The 18,394-nt window shown below is 44.4% G+C and overlaps 1 long non-coding RNA gene across 1 annotated transcript in view; it reads left to right on the plus strand.

Moving 5' to 3' along the window:
* The window catches only part of LOC309637116, a 276,838-nt gene that overhangs the window by 197,046 nt on the left and 61,398 nt on the right, over positions 1 to 18,394 (plus strand). The window lies entirely within an intron of this gene.

Raw genomic sequence — 18,394 nt, forward strand, 5'->3', positions numbered from 1 at the left:
CCAATTTGAGTTGCATTTTCAGCAATTGCAGATTTATAATTAATATGAACCGCGACACACAAGTCTATAAAGGGATCCACTGTTTCTCCTAATCCTGCTAAAGTTTTCCAAGGGCAAGGTGATCGCCAGAGTAGAAAGTCAGATTTTCCTACATCAGTCAGGTGGGAGGGAAGAGAGAACCAAGCTTAAGAAAACAGAAAGATCTTTAATAACATTCTTCCAACACACACATGTCCAAATGAAATAGGATAAGTAAAGGGCCTGGTATATAAACTCATGATCAAAGCTAAATACTATTATTATTGTTAGTCGTAGTACGCTTGTAACACCCCTCACTGAGTGTTCCATCCCCTAATATGGTGGCTCCATTGTGTGTCTTTGCAAATTCCATTTTAAACTAGTTATGGTGCCTGGGGGGAAAGGACAAACCTTCAACTACCTTCATAAGTTAGAAAACATGATCAGTAGACCCCCACTGATACTTTAGTTTCTTCATGAACAGGGACAGTCACAAAAGATACAGAGCTTTGCCACCTAGGATCTTGTGTCATCCAAGAAACTGTTCGTTTTCTGAATCTTTGAAAATGAAGCCAATGTGGAAAGCCTTATACTAGGAACCTCCAAATTCCAAAACCAATGAGGATGTCTCTTCAGCTTGCTTGGAAACAGAAGTAGCCACCCCAAGCCTGCTGGACAAGGGAAGGAGGTGATAGGAATAGATAAACATCCCGGTGATCCTTTGAAACATAGGTCTGGGGCCTCTCCCCTTGTAATCAGTGATTTTTCTTACTCTAATGAAACCCAGATGATTCCAATAAAGAGAATGGCTGGTGTTGAAGCCATTTGCTAATTCTGCCTAGAGGTAGAGAGAGAGAAAAAAAAAAGCTGTGCTCCACATCATTAATTTTAAATATCCTATTTTGTTTTATTTTTCAGAATGAAATGGTATGGAACAGTGTAATGAGCAATAGAAATATGGAACCAAGAAGCAATTATATCTTCAAAGGAGCAAAATGAGAGCAAATAAAAAGCCTTGCCCAAGTTAGCACACCAACAGGCAGATCAGAACATCATTTTCAGAGTCCAAATGCATGCCTTTTGGTTATGTCTGTAAATTGTCTTCCACAAACATCGCGTTATATCAATGGAGACTCATTTCTGGGTTACAGTAAAAAATTGGGTTGCTTAAGAGGCCCTAAAACCCCTCAAATTCAGTTTCACTAATCTACAGCTGTTGTGCTAGGCACTGGGGCAGCAAGACAAATAGGGCATAATTTCTACCTTCAATGTGCCTACAGTCTAGTTAAGATGACAGGGCTATACATAAATAATCATAATATAATGTGTGCTGGGTAACACAGAAGAGGGCACATTTAATTCTGTTTGAGAAGATAGAGAAAGCCTTTATTAAAAAGTAGGCAGGAGCTGAAGCCATGCAGTACAAGCAAAACTGGGCCAGCTAGAAGGTGTGGAGGCCAGGGCTTCAGTCGTTCAGTGAGAAAGATGCCAAGAGCATCCTGGGAGTGGAAGGGAGTCAGAATCCAGCTCCTGCCTGAATCCCGGGACCAAGCCAAAGGTATCCACCAGTGAAATGGGACTAAGATGGTACAACTAAATTTTTAGAACCTTTCTGTTTGGAGTGACAGGAATGGGGCCTATGTATGGCATCCAAAAATGGTGCTATATATAATGGATCAAATATTGGACCAAGCTGATATACTATACATAACGGGTCAAAATGCTTAAATCTTTATACAAAAACTCAGGTCAGAGCTGTGCATCTCAGAGGATCAGGCTGAGGCTACAATGGAATCATTCAATAGGGAAGAGCAAGCGTGGGAAAAAATTCCCATGCACGATCAGCTTTCATACAAAAATTACAAAGCACATAATGACATCAATCGTAATAAGAGCTGGTTGGCAGATCCAACAAGTAGGACAAATCACACCTAAGGAAATTAAAAAAAAAAAAAAAATGGAGTGACTAGCCCAGGTATTTATAACAAGTTTGTTTAGAATCCTCAAAGAAATAAGTGAAGAAATAGCATACTTAAAATGACAACAGGTTATTAAATTGGAAAAGTTATATATAAAAATGAACCAAAAACTATTGAAAATTTAAAAATTGAGTCAAAAAAGTAGTAGTGTGATAATTATAGACTAGATAAGGCAAAAGAGAATCAGTATATTGGAAAGAGAACTAAATGAATGTGGCAGAGACTGGCTACATGCTCACCCATTCCATTTCCTCTTCCTGAGCACATAGAAAAACTACATTTCCTGGATGCCCTTCAGTAGGATCAGGGCCATGTGGTTGGAATGTGAATGAAAGTAAAGTGTGTCATTTTTTGGCCTGGCCATAAAACAACCTGGATGACCATCTCCTCCCTTAGAGATCATGAAGACCACATGTTGATGGCAGCATCACAAGAAGAAAGTCATATCTTGGAGGATACCTGTCAAAAGAGACCACCAACCTGCTTCAGATTGTGACATATGCAAGAAATAAACTTTTGTTCTGCCTTCTGAGTCTATTTGGTGTGCAGCATAGCGCAGCCTATCCCGAAAAGACAATAAATCACCCTGAATGCAATAAAACAAGATAAATACATAGAAAAATGAAAATGAAGTTATAGAGGATAGACTGAGAAGGTCCAACATATGTGTAATTGGTGCCCCAACTGGTGAGAATAGTTAAAATGGGGGAGAGAAAATACTATAAGATTATAAACTGACAATTTTCCAAAATTAAAGAATGACATTAATCCTTAGACTTGAAATAGTCATTCATTGTACTGGTTTACTTGCAGTCATAATTTTCACTATAATGATTTTTTTAAAATTTTGACCAAAGCTTAGAAATACACTGTTATGTATAGCACAGGGAACTCTACTCAGTATTCTTTGATAACTTATATGAGAAAAGAATCGAAAAAAGAATGAATGTATGTATAACTGAATCACTTTGTTGTACACCTGAAACTAACACATTATAAATCAAATGTATGCCAATAAAATTAAAATATTAAAAAAAGAAATACACTGTAGTCTTTTTATAACTCTTCATTCATTAATTCTTTCATTCATCCATACAAGAAATATCTTTAAGAACCCATTATCTGTCAGTTTCCTTAGGAACTGGGAGTTAACAGTCTAGTGGGAAATCAGAGAAGTGACTGACAATTACTGTAGAGAGCATAGGAAAGAGAAGGGAGGGATTGAGGGCATTCTGACATAAAATGACATGATGCATTAAGACAGTTGCTAGTAATCAAGCAAGGTTAGAGTGAAGGAAACGTGGGCAAGTAGATAGAGGTAATACTAGAACAGAAGTCAGGAGCCAGATTCTGAACTGATCCATTTGCAAGATAGCTTGAAACCTTAGAAGCTGCATGCTCGCTGGATGGTTTTAAGAATGGTAGAAGATTTTCCTAAAATGAAGTCCCTGCTCTGTTCACCGATCTGAAATACTAGCACGGCTCAAAGGAGCCAAGGATTTTGAGTGGGACAAAACACTTTGCATACCTCCCCCCAACACATGCATTAGAGAAGAAGCATCCTAGCCAGATAACGCCATGGCTGTGACCCATTCCTCTTATCGCCTTCCTTACTACCTCAAAACCTCTCTTTCTGTTGCTCTATTCCCAGGCTTTTATTGTGACAAGTGGGAAAAAGGATGAAAATGCAAAACTGAAGAAGCCCAGAAGATGCAGCAGATTACGGGGCTACAGAGGGGAGAATCTCCAGGAGGCAGGAAGAGGTATCCCCACAGTGGGGTGGCTGGACCATGAGGCATAAGTGACAGCCAGGTGCTTGGGGCAGAGACGTTTTGGGGAGAGGAGAGAAAATCTGCTCTTGTGAGGAATGGGACTAAAGAAAGAGATTCAAAAGAAGAATTTTTTGGCAGTCTTTCTCTATGTGGTACAATATAACACACAGCTGCTTCAGGACACCTCTGAACACGCCTGTGTTACTTTTCAATGCTTTTGGAGTCAGATTGGTTTTTTTCATGTTAAGGTAATATTGGTGGAGGTTGGTCACTCATTTTATTTGGGTTATGTATTTGGGTTATGTATTCACACACTGTTTCCTAATCGTGAAAGCCCCGAGGGTCCAGCACCCAAAACAGTCAAAGGAACCTGCGTGGGAGAAAAATGAAGGCACAGGGAACAGCAGATCAGGAGTGGGAAGTGTCTGGAGAAGGAAGAGAACTGTATGGTCCAGGTTAATGGAGACAGATTTCACCCACTTCTTCATTTGGACCAGATCCACTCTCGTTGTACAAATGATCACAAGTCCATAGGCTAAGACCCTGGAGAAATTAGATTAGACCTAGCTAATATAAATTATGATCAAGGGAAAATTCATTAAAGGTGGAAACGTCCCCTGCTGGGGGCAGTACCCACCCTGACCCTATCCTCACATGCCCCCCTTGAAGGAGGGAGAGAGAGGAGTGATGGTCCTTGAGAGGGTCAGTTCCTTGAGAAATGCTGGGGGTGGGGAGGAGGTTGGTTTTTCGCCAAGATGAAGTCATCAGAACGATGGCAGGTGGCAGGGGGCCATGAGGGAAAGGCTGGGCAGAGTTGGCGCTTTATGCATCTTGTGGGGGGGATTGAGACAAAGGCCAGGGCTCCCTTGGGCAGAAGGAGAATCTGCACAGGCAGTGGCCGTCCCTTCGTCCCTTCTCTATAGATCTTGGCCTTTCTGTTCCTGGAAACAGCTGACAACTTGCTCTGAGGTATGTAAATTGCTCTCACTGGAGACATTCCAGAGTCTTCTTCCAGCCACAGACAGTCTAAGCCGGCTCCCTGGCTCCCGTGACCATTGGAAGGACTCACAGGAAGACCGTGAGCAGCTCAGCGTGTGAGTGGTACAAATGTGTGTTGAGAGCAGAGCACAGTTATACCAGAATCAGAACATCCAGGCCACAAACAGGGCTTTGGGCGTTAGTTCCCTCCGAGAGGGAAGGAGTTATGGATGGCCCTGTGCCCAACATGATATTTCTTTTTATACTCATTTATTCCCTGAGCCATTTCCTCAAGACCCAGCCGCCTGGTCACACTGTCAGCCAGATAATGGCCAATGACCCAACAGCTAGGGCTCTGGCCTGGTCCGAGTACCCCACTCTGATCCTAGAGAGCATGGGAGATGATCGCTGAGGTGTCTGCCCTACAGAGGCTTCTCTCAGGCTAAACATGGCCTTCTAGACCTTGCGTAGTGGAAGCACCATCTTACCACTTCTGACATAACCAGGTACCAGGCTGCTACCTGAAAGACCCTCATACTCCAAAGTCATGCTCCCTCTGGGCCCCAAACTTTGCTGTCTGGGTACCAGCTTTATCATGCTAGTGCTGCCTTGTCCCCAGCAAGGCCCGTGCACTGCCTATGCCACTGCCTTCAGGCAAATAGGTCCAATCTGGACAATTCACTGTCACAGGTAAGTACAGATTTTTCACCCATAAGCAGAAACCGTTCTTTCCAGACAACAGCCTTGGCCACTTGTCTCCTCAAACTGAAACCGAGCAGGACCCTGTAGGGCTCCTGGGCACAGAAGCCTTTCTGTGTCCCCCATTTCTTGATTACAGGAAATAGGCTTCATTCAGCCTCCATGACCTTCCCTGAGTTCCAACAGGCAGGTTCAAACAGTTGTTAGTTAGGGAAGGGAGGGGACACGGAGACATGGGAGGAACAGTCAAGAAACAATAGTGCAGCCTTGGGGCAGGGTCCTGGTTCCCCCTCAAGGAATATACATAACAATATCTTTGAGCTATTTTGCAGATATTCCCCCACCAGGTGGGAGAAATTAACAACATGCTGCCCACAAGCAGGTGGACCCCAGACCAGTTGGAAACAGAAGGCTGACGACGACTCCCACTTACCTCCCCACCAACCAATCAGAAGAATGTCCACGAGCTGATCACGCCCTCCTCTTTGAACCATTACTGTAAAACTCCTCACCACCCGCTCCAGGTTGGGACACACAGTTTTGAGGGCATTAGCCCCCTGTGGCCTCCTTTGCCTGGCAAAACAATAAAGCTATTCTTTTCTACTTCACCCAAAACTCTGTCTCTGAGATTTAATTCGGTGTCAGCGTACAGAGGTCGGATTCCACATCAAAATCAATGAGTGAATTCAATCATCTGGGGACCACCCATGAGTGCTCCTGCCATCGTCTCTGCTTCCTCCTAAAAGCCACTCCTTCCTCTCCTGATGGGTTGACTGCCACTCTCAGGGGCTGACCAGAAGATTATGCTGAAGGTTTCGTGTTTCCTTTTCAGGCAGTTCTCCACGAGGACTTAAATTCACAGGCAGGATAGCCCAGCAATTAAGCACGTGGGCTCCCAAGTCAGATAGCCTGTGCGCAAATCCAGCCTTTACTGCTTACTATGTTACCATAGGCAAATGTTACTATCACCACTAAGCCTTAGTTTACCCATGTGTAAAGTGAGAATAATAATAGTACATAATTCAGGGAATTCTTTGAGAACTGAATGAGAAAATGCACACCTCATATTAAATTCTCCATGTTAGTTGTTGTCATTATTTCCTATTGTGTGCTAACTCCTCAAAAAACTCACGGTGTAGTCACTACACACTTTTGGAAGAAAAGAAGTGAATATCAGTTACTAACTTCAATTCAGAATAATAAAGATACAGTCAATTCTCAATATTCACAGATTCCACATTTGTGGATTCGCCTATTCCCTAAAATTTATTTGTGACCCTAAAATCAGGACTTGCAGTGCTTTTATGATCACTCCTAGACATGCACAGAGTAGTGAAAAATGTGAGTTGTCAACACACACATTCTTAGCTGGGGTTGAACAAGACAAACTCTCTCTACCTTCTTGCTTCAAACAATCCTACTGTATGCAGTGTGCTTTTCATGATCTATTAAGTGTTACATTTTTCACATTTTTGTGCTTTTTGTTGGTGATTTTGAGGCAGGAGCTAGATGGGCTCCAGGCTAGACATTTACAACTGACCTCCTGTTCACACTTCCTGGGGTGAGAAGAAGATGGGCTCCAGGCCGGACATTCATTACCAGCCTCCTGTTTACATTTCCTGAAGCAAGAGAGAAACGGGCTTCAGGACTACATATTTATGACCGGACTCCTGTCTATATTTCAAGATCTGCACCTAGATATAATACCAGCGACAGAAATAGGGTAAATAACCAGACATTGGACATTTTTATGGCAGGGACAGAGTGGGACTAAACCCTGTTAAAAGATCAAGAGGTCATACATTTCCCACCCTTGGGGCAAGGGAAACATTGCAGCTTGGGGATCAAAAAGGAGGGGGCACCACCCCATAATATGTGATGCTAAGGCCGTGTGAAGCAAAGGCCTCTGGGCTGGAATCCATCTTGGAGAAAAGTTGCGCACGCATGTTGAGGAGGGTCCTAGGGCAGGGCAGGTGTGGAAAAAGAAACCAGATAATTGGCCAAAAGTAAACAAAGACCCGGAAGAACCGCCCTGTATAAATGACTTAACCCCCTCTTTACTGCGCTCCTCCTCATTAGGGGGGACGCCCACACCCTTCCTCTCCGGGTGTGCATCTCTGCCTTGCTTCTGTCTTCAGTAAACAAACTGTTTCTCTGTGTGCTCTCCCACTTGTTGTGTGCTGTGGCTCTAATAATAAACTTTGTACCTGTTTTTACAGTTCTGCCTGCGTGAGAAAGGCATTTTTCACTGGGGGCAAGAGCCAGGGGGTGTGGTGGCTAGGATTCCTGGTTTTCATCCAGGCTACCCAGGTTCAATTCCTGGGCAGGGAATTAAGATCTCGCTTCACACCACCACTCACTGCTGCCTCTCTGAGATCAATTTCGCTGTTTAAAATGGTCCCCAAACGTGGCATTGAAGTACTACTGTTCTTTAAGCGCAAGAAGGCTATGATATGCCTTAAGTGGAAAATACGTATGTTACACAAGCTTCATTCAAGCATGAGTTGTAGTGCTGTTGGCTGTGAGTTCAGTGTTAATGAATCAACAATATGGATTAAATAAGTTATCTTTAAGTAGCAACACGTAAAACAAAGTTATGCATTGATCGGTTGATGAAGATGTTGTGACCAGAGGCTCACAGAAAACTAACCCCGTATTTCTCCTGGGAGCCATGGTTGGGTGATCACTAATCCAGTGTTCGCGAAGACTTGATACAATCTACCTACTGCGAGCAACAAGAATCAACCATGTGTAGAAAGAGCCCAGAGAACCCAGAGGAGGATCTATCAGCTCTGCCAGAGGAAAAGGCTTCTTAGAGGAGAGCCCACTTGGCAAAAGAACAGTGAGAGCTTCTGTGGGTCCAAGGGCTGGTGTGAAGAGAGAGGGGGCTCGACACACGCAAAGCTCAGAGGCCTGGAGGCACGTTTGCGAGCGGCTGAGATAGAAGCCCAGAGGCAATCCATCCTCCTTTCATTTGAAAATATTTATCGAGCACCTCCTGAGTGTCAGGCATGCAGGGCTGAGGGCTGAGACTTGCGGGGTGGGAGTGGGTAGAGGTGTGGGAGGCAGAGGTAGAGAAAAGCCCTGGGTGCCACACTAAGGGCTGGAATTAATCCCAGGCCTTTAAGGCAGGAGTGTGTATTGACCCAAGGTGGCCAAGAGCAAAAGTCCTGGGTAAAGCTAAATGCTTCCTTTTAGTTACACAGTAGACTAAACAACCCAAGGAAGCTACATTTCCTTCCCTGGAAATACTAGAGGACAGTAGAAGTCTCTACGTTTCTCAAAGCCAGGTTTTGTTATCTGCTTAGGTAACACCATCCAGGGTCTGTCAATAGACCATAAGCTCTGAGAAGGCAGGAACCGTGTATGTCTGATTTACTGTCTGTAGCCCTCCTACCTAGTGCCTGGCACTTAGACGGGGCCTGTGAGACCAAAGGCAAGGAAAGAACAGGTTTACTCCAGGGGACTTTGGCATCCAGCTCACTATGAATCACTGGGGTTTTCCACTACGTTGAAGGTTGAATGCTCCATTCTCCACTGTGGGGAACGCATGGTCTCCCGAGATCCAGATTTCCTGAAGCCCCATGCACTTCTAATGATTATCAAGTTACTGGAGGCGCTGAGTTTACCCTCCAGCCAGCAGGACCCTCTGTGAACTGTGAAACAATTGATTCTCCTCCAATGCATTACATGCACTTAAATGTCTATAATTACAGTCGCATTTTCTAGAAGGACACTAATTAACTTTAATTCATGGTTTATGCTTATTGCCTGGGAGCAAGAAACTAAAAAGTATATTGTATTGGTGGGGAGATATTCTGCTTCTTTGCTTTGAAGTGGGTCTTGTTGGAGTTCTTTCCACTCACCCTTCAAGATCCAGCTCCCATCCTGTTCTACTATGGTAGGTCATTTGCCCTGATCTCTAGGGGATGAAGGGAGAGAGGAAAACAGGAGACTATTCCAGGTTAGTCTCTGAGAGTGTCAGTGTCTTGATTTAGTGTCTGGTTTTGTAGGTTCAGAAACTTCACTTGTCACTGCATCCATGGCTGGTCTCTTCACTGATTCACACTGATCAGACTCATAAGAGACTGAGCCATAACCAGAAAGCAGACTCTTCTCACTTGGTGGGAGGAGGGTGCATTGTCAGAATTGGGGATATTGGTGGCTGTGATCTAGGCATTCCTGTCCTCATATCCCAGAAGGTCAAAGGACGTGAGATATTCTTGAGGTGTGTGTTATTCCAGCTATACCCCGATCAAGCAGAGAGAGCGTGGATTATTATTCCCACTTTTCAAAGAGACTGAGGCTCAGAGGGATTTTACCCAAATGTCATGATTTGCTGAGTCTTTGGTGTTCTTTTTTTGTTTTTAATTATTTTTAACTTTTTTTTTTTTTTTAGACACCAATTGTACTTGAACATTTGTTATTTTATTTATTTTATTTTTAAAATTTATTTATTTATTTTTGGCTGTGTTGGGTCTTCATTTCTGTGCGAGGGCTTTCTCTAGTTGCGGCAAGCGGGGACCACTCTTCATCGCGGAGCACGGGCCTCTCACTATCGCGGCCTCTCTTGTTGCAGAGCACAGGCTCCAGACGCGCAGGCTCAGTAGTTGTGGCTCACGGGCCTAGTTGCTCCGCGGCATGTGGGATCTTCCCAGACCAGGGCTCGAACCCGTGTCGCCTGCATTAGCAGGCAGATTCTCAACCACTGCACCACCAGGGAAGCCCTCTTTGGTGTTCTTAATTACAAGTTAAGAAAGTTGGATGAAGTCAGGGTCGAGTTTTATGAACTGTGACCCTAGTCATCAGAAATCCAAATGGATAGAACTCATGAGAATTTTTATTGAAAACAGCAGTAACTTAAGTCAGGAGAGCCCTAACTTGCTAATGGGATGGGGCTCACATTTGGACCAAATGCATCTGGAGATTTCAGTCTCAACCATTTCCCTTTGCCTCTGTCTTAGCTCAAGCACACAGCCACAATCCCCACCCCTCCCCACCCCCGACCCCCAGGCAGGAGGACCAGCCTTTGGAATCCCTGTATTAGTCATTCATTGGCTGTGGGCTGACCTGGGGTGCGGAAGGGGGCAGTGGCCTGTAACTTCCCAGATGAGGTGCCTCCTGTCAGCTAAGAGCAACTCCCCTGGGAGGGGGGCAGCTGGGCCCTTAGCAGCCAACACCACAGCAGCAGCAGCGGGGCTGGATGTGCTGTCCTGGAGAAGGGGATCTGAGTGCCTCAGGACGGCATCTGCTACAGTCCCTAATCCTAGGTATCGTCCCTTTTGCCTCAAGGCATCTTGCCCAGGCTCTTCTCTCTGCCTGGAACTCATTTCCCCTCTTTTTGCTCAGATAAATCTTACTTCCCCTTTAAGCCTCATCTTAAGTATCACTTCCTCCAGGAAGCCTTTGCCAACCCTTCAAGGCTAGTCAAGGCTCTCCTGTGTTTTCCCATTTACACCACGTTATGCATCAAAGCTGACCTCCTGCTTGCCCTTGCCCACCTCGACTGTAAGCTTAGGAGGCCAGGGACCATCTCTGTCTTGTGTTCTTCTCTATCCAGCATTTTGAACCATTATTCCTGGCACTCAATAAAGGCTTTCAGTGTAGGGAATTAATAATGCTCTTCTAGAGGATTTAAACTTGAAAAAAAGTCACTAATTGAGCTAGGTATACCACAGTAGAGGCAGGTAAGGGGTAGTGATAGCTACACTATCCCCCCCATTATCATGAACTGCAGGAGAGTTTTCAGAGCCAGAAAAAGTTGTGCTTATGTTGAACAACTGCTGGTCTATTTTGAATTCATAAGCACAGTGAACCTTGTAATGGATATTTCCCCTCTTTGCTTTGGGTTCTAGGAAGCTCAGAGCCCAAGTCCCCAGTTAAGTAAAAAGAGTGAATTTTCTAATTCTAAATACAAGCAGCAAAGTTCCTTTTAAGGAACCTTGAAGGCTTGAGGGAAGTGAAGCCCCAGGGTGGGATCTGCACTTGAAGCAAGTGAAATGAAGAGATGGGTACAGGTGTTTGGGAAGGGAGGCAAGAAGCCAATGAGGAGGGGGCTGGAGACCAGAGATGGGAGGGGAGACAGCAGAACAGCATGGTGAGGGACAATTAGAGAAAGTGAGTCGCTGAGAAATCCCGCATAAGGTTAAAAGCAAGGGTTTCGAATATCTTAGGTTGCTGTAGTCCTAGGGCGTGAACCACTTCCATTGTCTTGAACCTTCAGCTACTCATACATTTTAGGGTCAGTGGAATTTCAGAGAATGAAAGGATCAGGAAGAGTCTGGTCAGGGGTCATGTGATAAGAAAAGAATCAGCATATGCTTGAAGTGAGATGATTCACAAACTGAAACTCAGTGCCAGCAGGAGCTCAGATCCAGGGGGAATATAAGTCACTGCCCCTCCAAATTCCCTGACACATTAGAGGAAGCACGGGTTCACTTGAATCTTAAAGTGATTACCACATTAGAGGTAATCACTTGATTACCTCAGATGGCACCTATATTAAAATTCTATTTTAACAACTCTTGTTCTCTAATTCAGAAATCATAAACTGTTGGCCCTCGTAGCCACCTGATTCAACCCCTCACGTCACAGCAGAGACCGAGGCGTGGAAAGGTGAAGTTCCTTATCCCGGATCACCGTCTCAGTTTCTTCACCTATAAAATAGGAGGTTTGGACTTCAGATTTTGTAAATCTTAACTCACAAGTAAGATCATAAATTCCACTAGGGCAAGGGTCACATCAAATAACTGGGATTTCCGTAACATTTAATGAATAGTGGAAGGTGGTGGAAAGGTGACAGAAATTGACCCTTGAGAAGAAAGGGAGGGATAAACTAACAGCTTACCCTCCTCCTTCTAGAAATATCTTCCTCCTCTTGCTGCACATGGAGTGCTTAACTCTCCGCTCTTAAGGAGACTACCAGTCAATAGGGTGGTAAGCTGAAGATAAGTGAGTTGTTCCTACTATTACTGATGTTTCTGAAGAGCAACCTAACTAGTGTTTACGATTCTTTAACTCCGGGGTTTCCCTGGTGGTGCAGTGGTTGGGAGTCCGCCTGTCAATGCAAGGGACACGGGTTTGAGCCCTGGTCTGGGAGGATCCCACATGCCACGGAGCAACTAAGCCTGTGGGCCACAACTACCAAGCCTGTGCTCTAGAGCCTGTGAGACACAACTACTGAGCCCATGTGCTGCAACTACTGAAGCCCGTGCTCCTAGAGCCCGTGCTCTGCAACGGGAGAGACCACCGCCATGAGAAGCCTGTGCACCGCAATGAAGAGTAGCCCTCGCTTACCACAACTAGAGAGAAAGCTCGCGCGCAGCAGCAAAAACCCAACGCAGCCAAAAATAAGTAAATAAATAAATAAATAAATTTATTTAAAAAAAAAACTTACTTGAAACTCAACAATAAAAAATAATTAAAAAAAAAAAAAAAAACAACAACTCTTTAAGTCCTCTTCTGTTTAAATGTTCAAGAGCTTTTCTCTGAGATGAGAGAGACAATAATCTACCAGGGAAGAAAATACTTCCTGGTCCTCAACATTGAAGTTGGAACAAAGGCAATATTAACTCATAACTATTTGTGGAGGGTTTGAAACTCAACCCCAATTCTTCCTCTGAATTCATCAGACACTATTAAATAAACATTAAAGTTTTAAGTATCATGATTTGGCCAGCAACCATAGGAAGACTTCTCCATTTTTTAAAAAGCTGGGTTTTGAAAAAGCACAAAAACTTCTTTTTCCTACTTTGAATAAACAGGAAATAGAAGGTAATGGTGAGTTAACCACATAATCTAATATTTAACATTTCTTATGCTAATCTGGCCAAGAGCCTCTGTGTGGTTTATTAAAATTTGCATTTTGTGTATAGACCTAAGAGGGAAAAATTTTAATGTATGTATCTATAAAAATAATTATACATACTTTTTGTTAAAGAAAAGTAGGCTGAATTCCCCTTCCTTTTTCTCTAGCAACCTGAGAAGTGGAGTGTACAAAAGGCAATGCTGGGGAGAAGCTTCTTGTTTTGGAGAATTTAACTCAATTTAAATTCCTTGCTGTATAAATGGGTAATTTCAGGAATGAAGGTCTCCAACAAGAGCTGTGTGCGCCCTCTGCTGGCGATCAGAGGGCTAAGGAAAGCATTTCCAATTCAGTGATTCTGGGCAGAAGTGCTGCCAGCAAGGAAGAGAGAAAGGGAGACTCCAAAAGGTTAAATCACTGCTTCCGCTGGAAAATAGGAACACAGCACAGTGGGGTTTTTCTTTGTGATAATCTTCCTTAAACACCTTATCTGTAGCTCAAAAAGTTTTTTTTGAGCAAAGCTGATCTATAAATGGACAGGTACGGCTTTAAGAAAGGCTTGGTTTGTCTCATTTTGGTGAGCTCTGTCAGAAAGGGCAAAGGTTCCTGACAGGCTTGACCTGAGAATCAAACAATCTCGTATTTATTCTAAGGTTCTGTACAAATGCATTACTTTCTGGTCTCCTTCTCCGGGAAATAAGTCCCATGAGGCCAGAGGCTGTATCACCCTCAGTATAGCATCTTCAGCCCCCGTAACAGGGGTGTAATAAATATCTGCCGAATGAATGACTAGCTGTGAGGAAGACTCTGGATTCAAGGCGCCTGTGCTGCTGACTTAGATATCGAGCACAGGCAAGACAGGTTTCCCTAGTCATGGCCGGAACCTCTCCACGGCAAGGCTGAGAGCTCTTTAAAGAGCTTATGAAGGCCATCCTTACTCTGTTTGTGAAGGGAACCTTCATGAATGTAGCACCACGTGTCTCAGCGGCTGCCCTAGAAGGGGTTAATAATATCCAAGTCATCTAAGAGCTATGAATCACTTCACAGGTTACACTGTGCCTTCACAGGAATCTCAGTTGATCTCAATAGTCCTTCGAAATGATCCTTCCTCCTCTTTTACAGAGGTAGCCCTCAGCCTGACAAAGGTGGACTGCTGCTTTCATGGCAACCAAGTCATAAGACAAAAATCCACACATGGCTTCTGTCCCCCAATCCAGAGCTTTTCCCCCCCCTCCTCCTAGTCTCCGTGAGATTTAATGGTCCCCTCCCATTCTCCGAGTGGGCTGAGGCTAAAATTAGAGGGGGCAGTCACAGCTTTTAAAGACCAGCCTAGTAAGTCATATCACGGACATCTTCTCTTATTACTGGTGACAGCCAGGTGATGGGAATTACAAAGGCTGGGCTGGCCGGGCCGCCTGCACCAACTGGGTGAACAACCCTGTAAATGGCTTTCTCTTCCCTGGTGGTTGTCCAGGACATTACACACCGACTTGCGTCGTCATGCAAGTTTGCTCAGGGCGAGACTGTGGAACACTTCCCCAGAAAGCAGACTGAAAACACCTGCGCTGGGTCAGCGGTCAAAGAGATTTATACGTTAGGACCGGAGTGACCCCTAGTCAGTGTTTGCTAGTGACTTGGTTGGTCTGTTTGATTTCGGGGAAAGCAAACAAAAGCCCAGCAGCCAAATGTTTGCTTAGGTCCTGGCTTCACTGAGAGAACAAACCCGTGAGGAGGGTGACGGTAAGAGGAGTTGCTTCGTGCCTTTGTACGGGACGTTCCTCATGTTGCCCTTTTATTCCTCAACTGCCAAACAACACCTCTATGCAGCCAGCAAGACCTAGAGCCAATGCCAGCTTTCCTGACATCCGCCTTCCAAAGCACCCCGGGCTTACTCATCTCAGAGCCCTTATCACCCTGAATTTTAACTGTTTACATGTCAATTCCCCCCAGTGACTCAGTTCTTTAAGAACAGGGACCATGACCTTCATCTCTGTATGAAAGAAAAACGTTGGCTATTACATTGAGTCCCAGAAGCCCAGAGTACAGTCCAGTGGCTTTTAAAGTTTTTGACACAATCTACAGTAATAAATACATTTTATATCTTGATCCAGGAGTAAATATATGTGTTTATATATATAAAAGTGTATTTATATACCTATGCATATACATGTAGTATTTTTGTTTGTTTGTTTGTTTTCGACTGCATTGGGTCTTTGTTGCTGCACGCAGGCTTCCTTTAGTTGAGGCGAGCGGGGGCTACTCTTTGTTGCGGTGCGCAGGCTTCTCATTGTGGTGGCTTCTCTTGTTGCAGAGCACGGGCTCTAGGTGCGTGGGCTTCAGTAGTTGTGGCACGCGGGCTCAGTAATTGTGGCTCGCGGGCTCTAGAACGTAGGCTCAGTAGTTGTGGCGCACAGGCTTAGTTGCTCCGCGACATCTGGGATCTTCCCGGACCAGGGCTCGAACCCGTGTCCCCAGCAATGGCAGGTGGATTCGTAACCACTGTGCCACCGGGGAAGCCCCTACATGTAGTTTTTAATAAAACTAAAACAAAACTTCACAAAATAAGACTATACGGAGTGCTAATATCTGGAATTTTTTTTCTAGTTCATTCTGTATAATTTTTCCAAATGTTTATTGTGATGCACTAATTTGATTTTAATGAATGAATGTCAACTTGCAGTTTGAGAACTATTAATGTAGTTGATTTCACCTGACCCCCATCCCTGCCCCCACCTCCATCTTCTGTCATTATTTATTGAATGCTTCACCCTGGGGGAGGAATAAGGAGTTCTGACTGCGGGATGCAGCAGGAAAGAGAGAGATGGAGCACAGATGGAGCATGGAGGAAACAGTGTTCTCTGTATTCCCCTTTCAGCCCCTCGGATTTGGGTTTGAGCTCCTATAAGTAAAACGGAGTATTTGAAATTAACTAGAGAAACCTTATAAAACTTCAGGCACAAGTAAGGCTGCTTCAGGGTCTAGATCAGGAATCTGTACACTACAAACTTTGGGCCAAATCAACCTGTTCACCTGTTTTTGTAAATAAAGTTTTATTGGAACAGAGCCACACACATTAATTTGCATATTGTCTAGGGCTGCTTTCCCTATAACTGCAGACTTGAATAGATCAAGATCCTATGACCAGGACTTCCCTGGTGGTCCAGTGGTAAAGAATCTGCCTTCCAATGCAGGGGACTTGGGTTCGATCCCTGGTCAAGGAACTCAGATCCCACATGCCGCGTGGCAACTAAGCCCGTGCACCACAACTATTGAGCTCCGCGCCTCAATGAGAGAGCCCACGTGTCGCAAACTACAGAGCCCACACGCTCTGGAGCCCTCGCGCCACAACTAGAAAAGAGGCAACCCGCATGCCACAACTAGAGAGAAGCCCGTGCGCCGCCACAAAAGATCCTGCATGCCACATCTAAGACCCGACGCAGCCACAAAAATAAAGACAATAAATTTTAAAAATAAATAAATATATTTTTTAAAAAGATCCTATGACCTACAACGTCAAAAATATTTACCATCTGGTCCTTTTGCAGGAAACGTTTGCTAACCCCGGGTGTAGATGGAAAGTGTTTTCTACTTCTCCTGGAGGAAACTGGCATGGCTCTGAGGCATCCAAGGCTTCGAACCCTGGGCATACCCTGGAGTACCTTTCTCAAGACAGGCCACGTCATTCTTCCCCCAGCATTTGCCGGCTGTGGACGTGGACCACCAGCAGCACAGCCCGAGCAGGAGAAGCTGAACAGCGTGGATTCTGGGTGGGGACCACTGCTGCGGGCTGCAGTACTGCCTTTGGAAGCACCGGGAAGCACTAGGTGTATCACTGTGACTGCGGAGATGAGGACCTGCGAGCCAGCTGACACAGGGCTTCATTTGCATTCTCAGTGCCTGGAGTAGGAAAGGTACTTGGAGGGTGCTAAACAAATGTTTGCTGAATATTTCTTAAATGAGAAAGGAATTGGTGGCATGCAGTGTAGAAACTGAGTTTTATCACAGCCCCTCTGGAAGGCAATGCCAGTAGTAAAGAGCCTGGACGCCTGCAGCCCAGAACTGCAATCCTCTCTCTTACTTAGAGCTCAAGATATCTTTTCTCAGCTGCTTTGGCAACTAATATCAAAGATAATAATATTATAGCTAACAATAAATAAATATTGCGGGCTTATTAAGTGCCAAGCATTTATTCTAGGTCCTTTATATGTAGCGATTCATTTGTATTCTTTTGATAGGAAATTCTATTTTAATCTCATTTTACAAATAAGGAGGCAGACACAGAGAGGTTATGTAACTTGCCCAAGGAGAAACAGCTAGTAAGCAGCAGAGCCAGATGTTGAAAATGGGATGATCTTTGTAGGAAAAAAATTGGATGCTGAGATGATCAGAGCTGCTGGCTTGTTCACTGAATCCAGTGAGTTTTCTTTTTTCTTTTTGCTGTCACCTAAGAATTTATTCATTCATTTAACAAATCTTTAGAAGTGTGCCCTGTGTCTTTTCTGTTTTGTCTGCAATTGGTCTAGAGGTGGGCATGTTAGTCTGGTCAGTAAGAGGTAGGAAGCCTGCTGGGGCTTCTGAAACAGATTTCCTCCCATGAAAACTCCACTCGCAGGCACAGGCGGAGTAGAAAGATGGATATGACCGGGATGTCTGATCATGCTGTAGACCCCCCACTTTCTCCTGCAAGTGCCTACCTCTGAGTTTCTTCCTTGTGAGATTAATAAACCCCTATTTTTTAAACCATTTTTTAGTCAGATGTTCTGTCAATCAGACAGTCTCCAGCCCATTATCCTGTTATAGTGCCTTCATAGCTCTGATCACTATCAGAAAGTATCTCATTCATTGATTGATTAGTTTCCTTATCTTCCTGTCCCCCCACTTCCTCTTCTAGAACATAAACTCCCAGAACAGGGTTCTAACCTCCGCTATTCACTGCTCTGTGCCCAGAGCCTAGACCATGTCTGGCCAAAGGGTTGGGGAATCCAAATATAAACCCAAGAGGCTCACAGTTCAGTGGGGAAACAAAAAGTGTTACCATAAATGTCATCTTAGAGGTGAAATCACAGAAGACTAATCTGCTCAGGGACTGTGCCTTACAAAGCTGTTGTGGGCAATCTGGTCTCAGCTTCTTCCCCTGGCATCCA

This window comes from Balaenoptera physalus (genome assembly GCF_965194825.1).
Source record: "Balaenoptera physalus genome assembly, chromosome: 10".
NCBI lineage: Eukaryota > Metazoa > Chordata > Mammalia > Artiodactyla > Balaenopteridae > Balaenoptera > Balaenoptera physalus.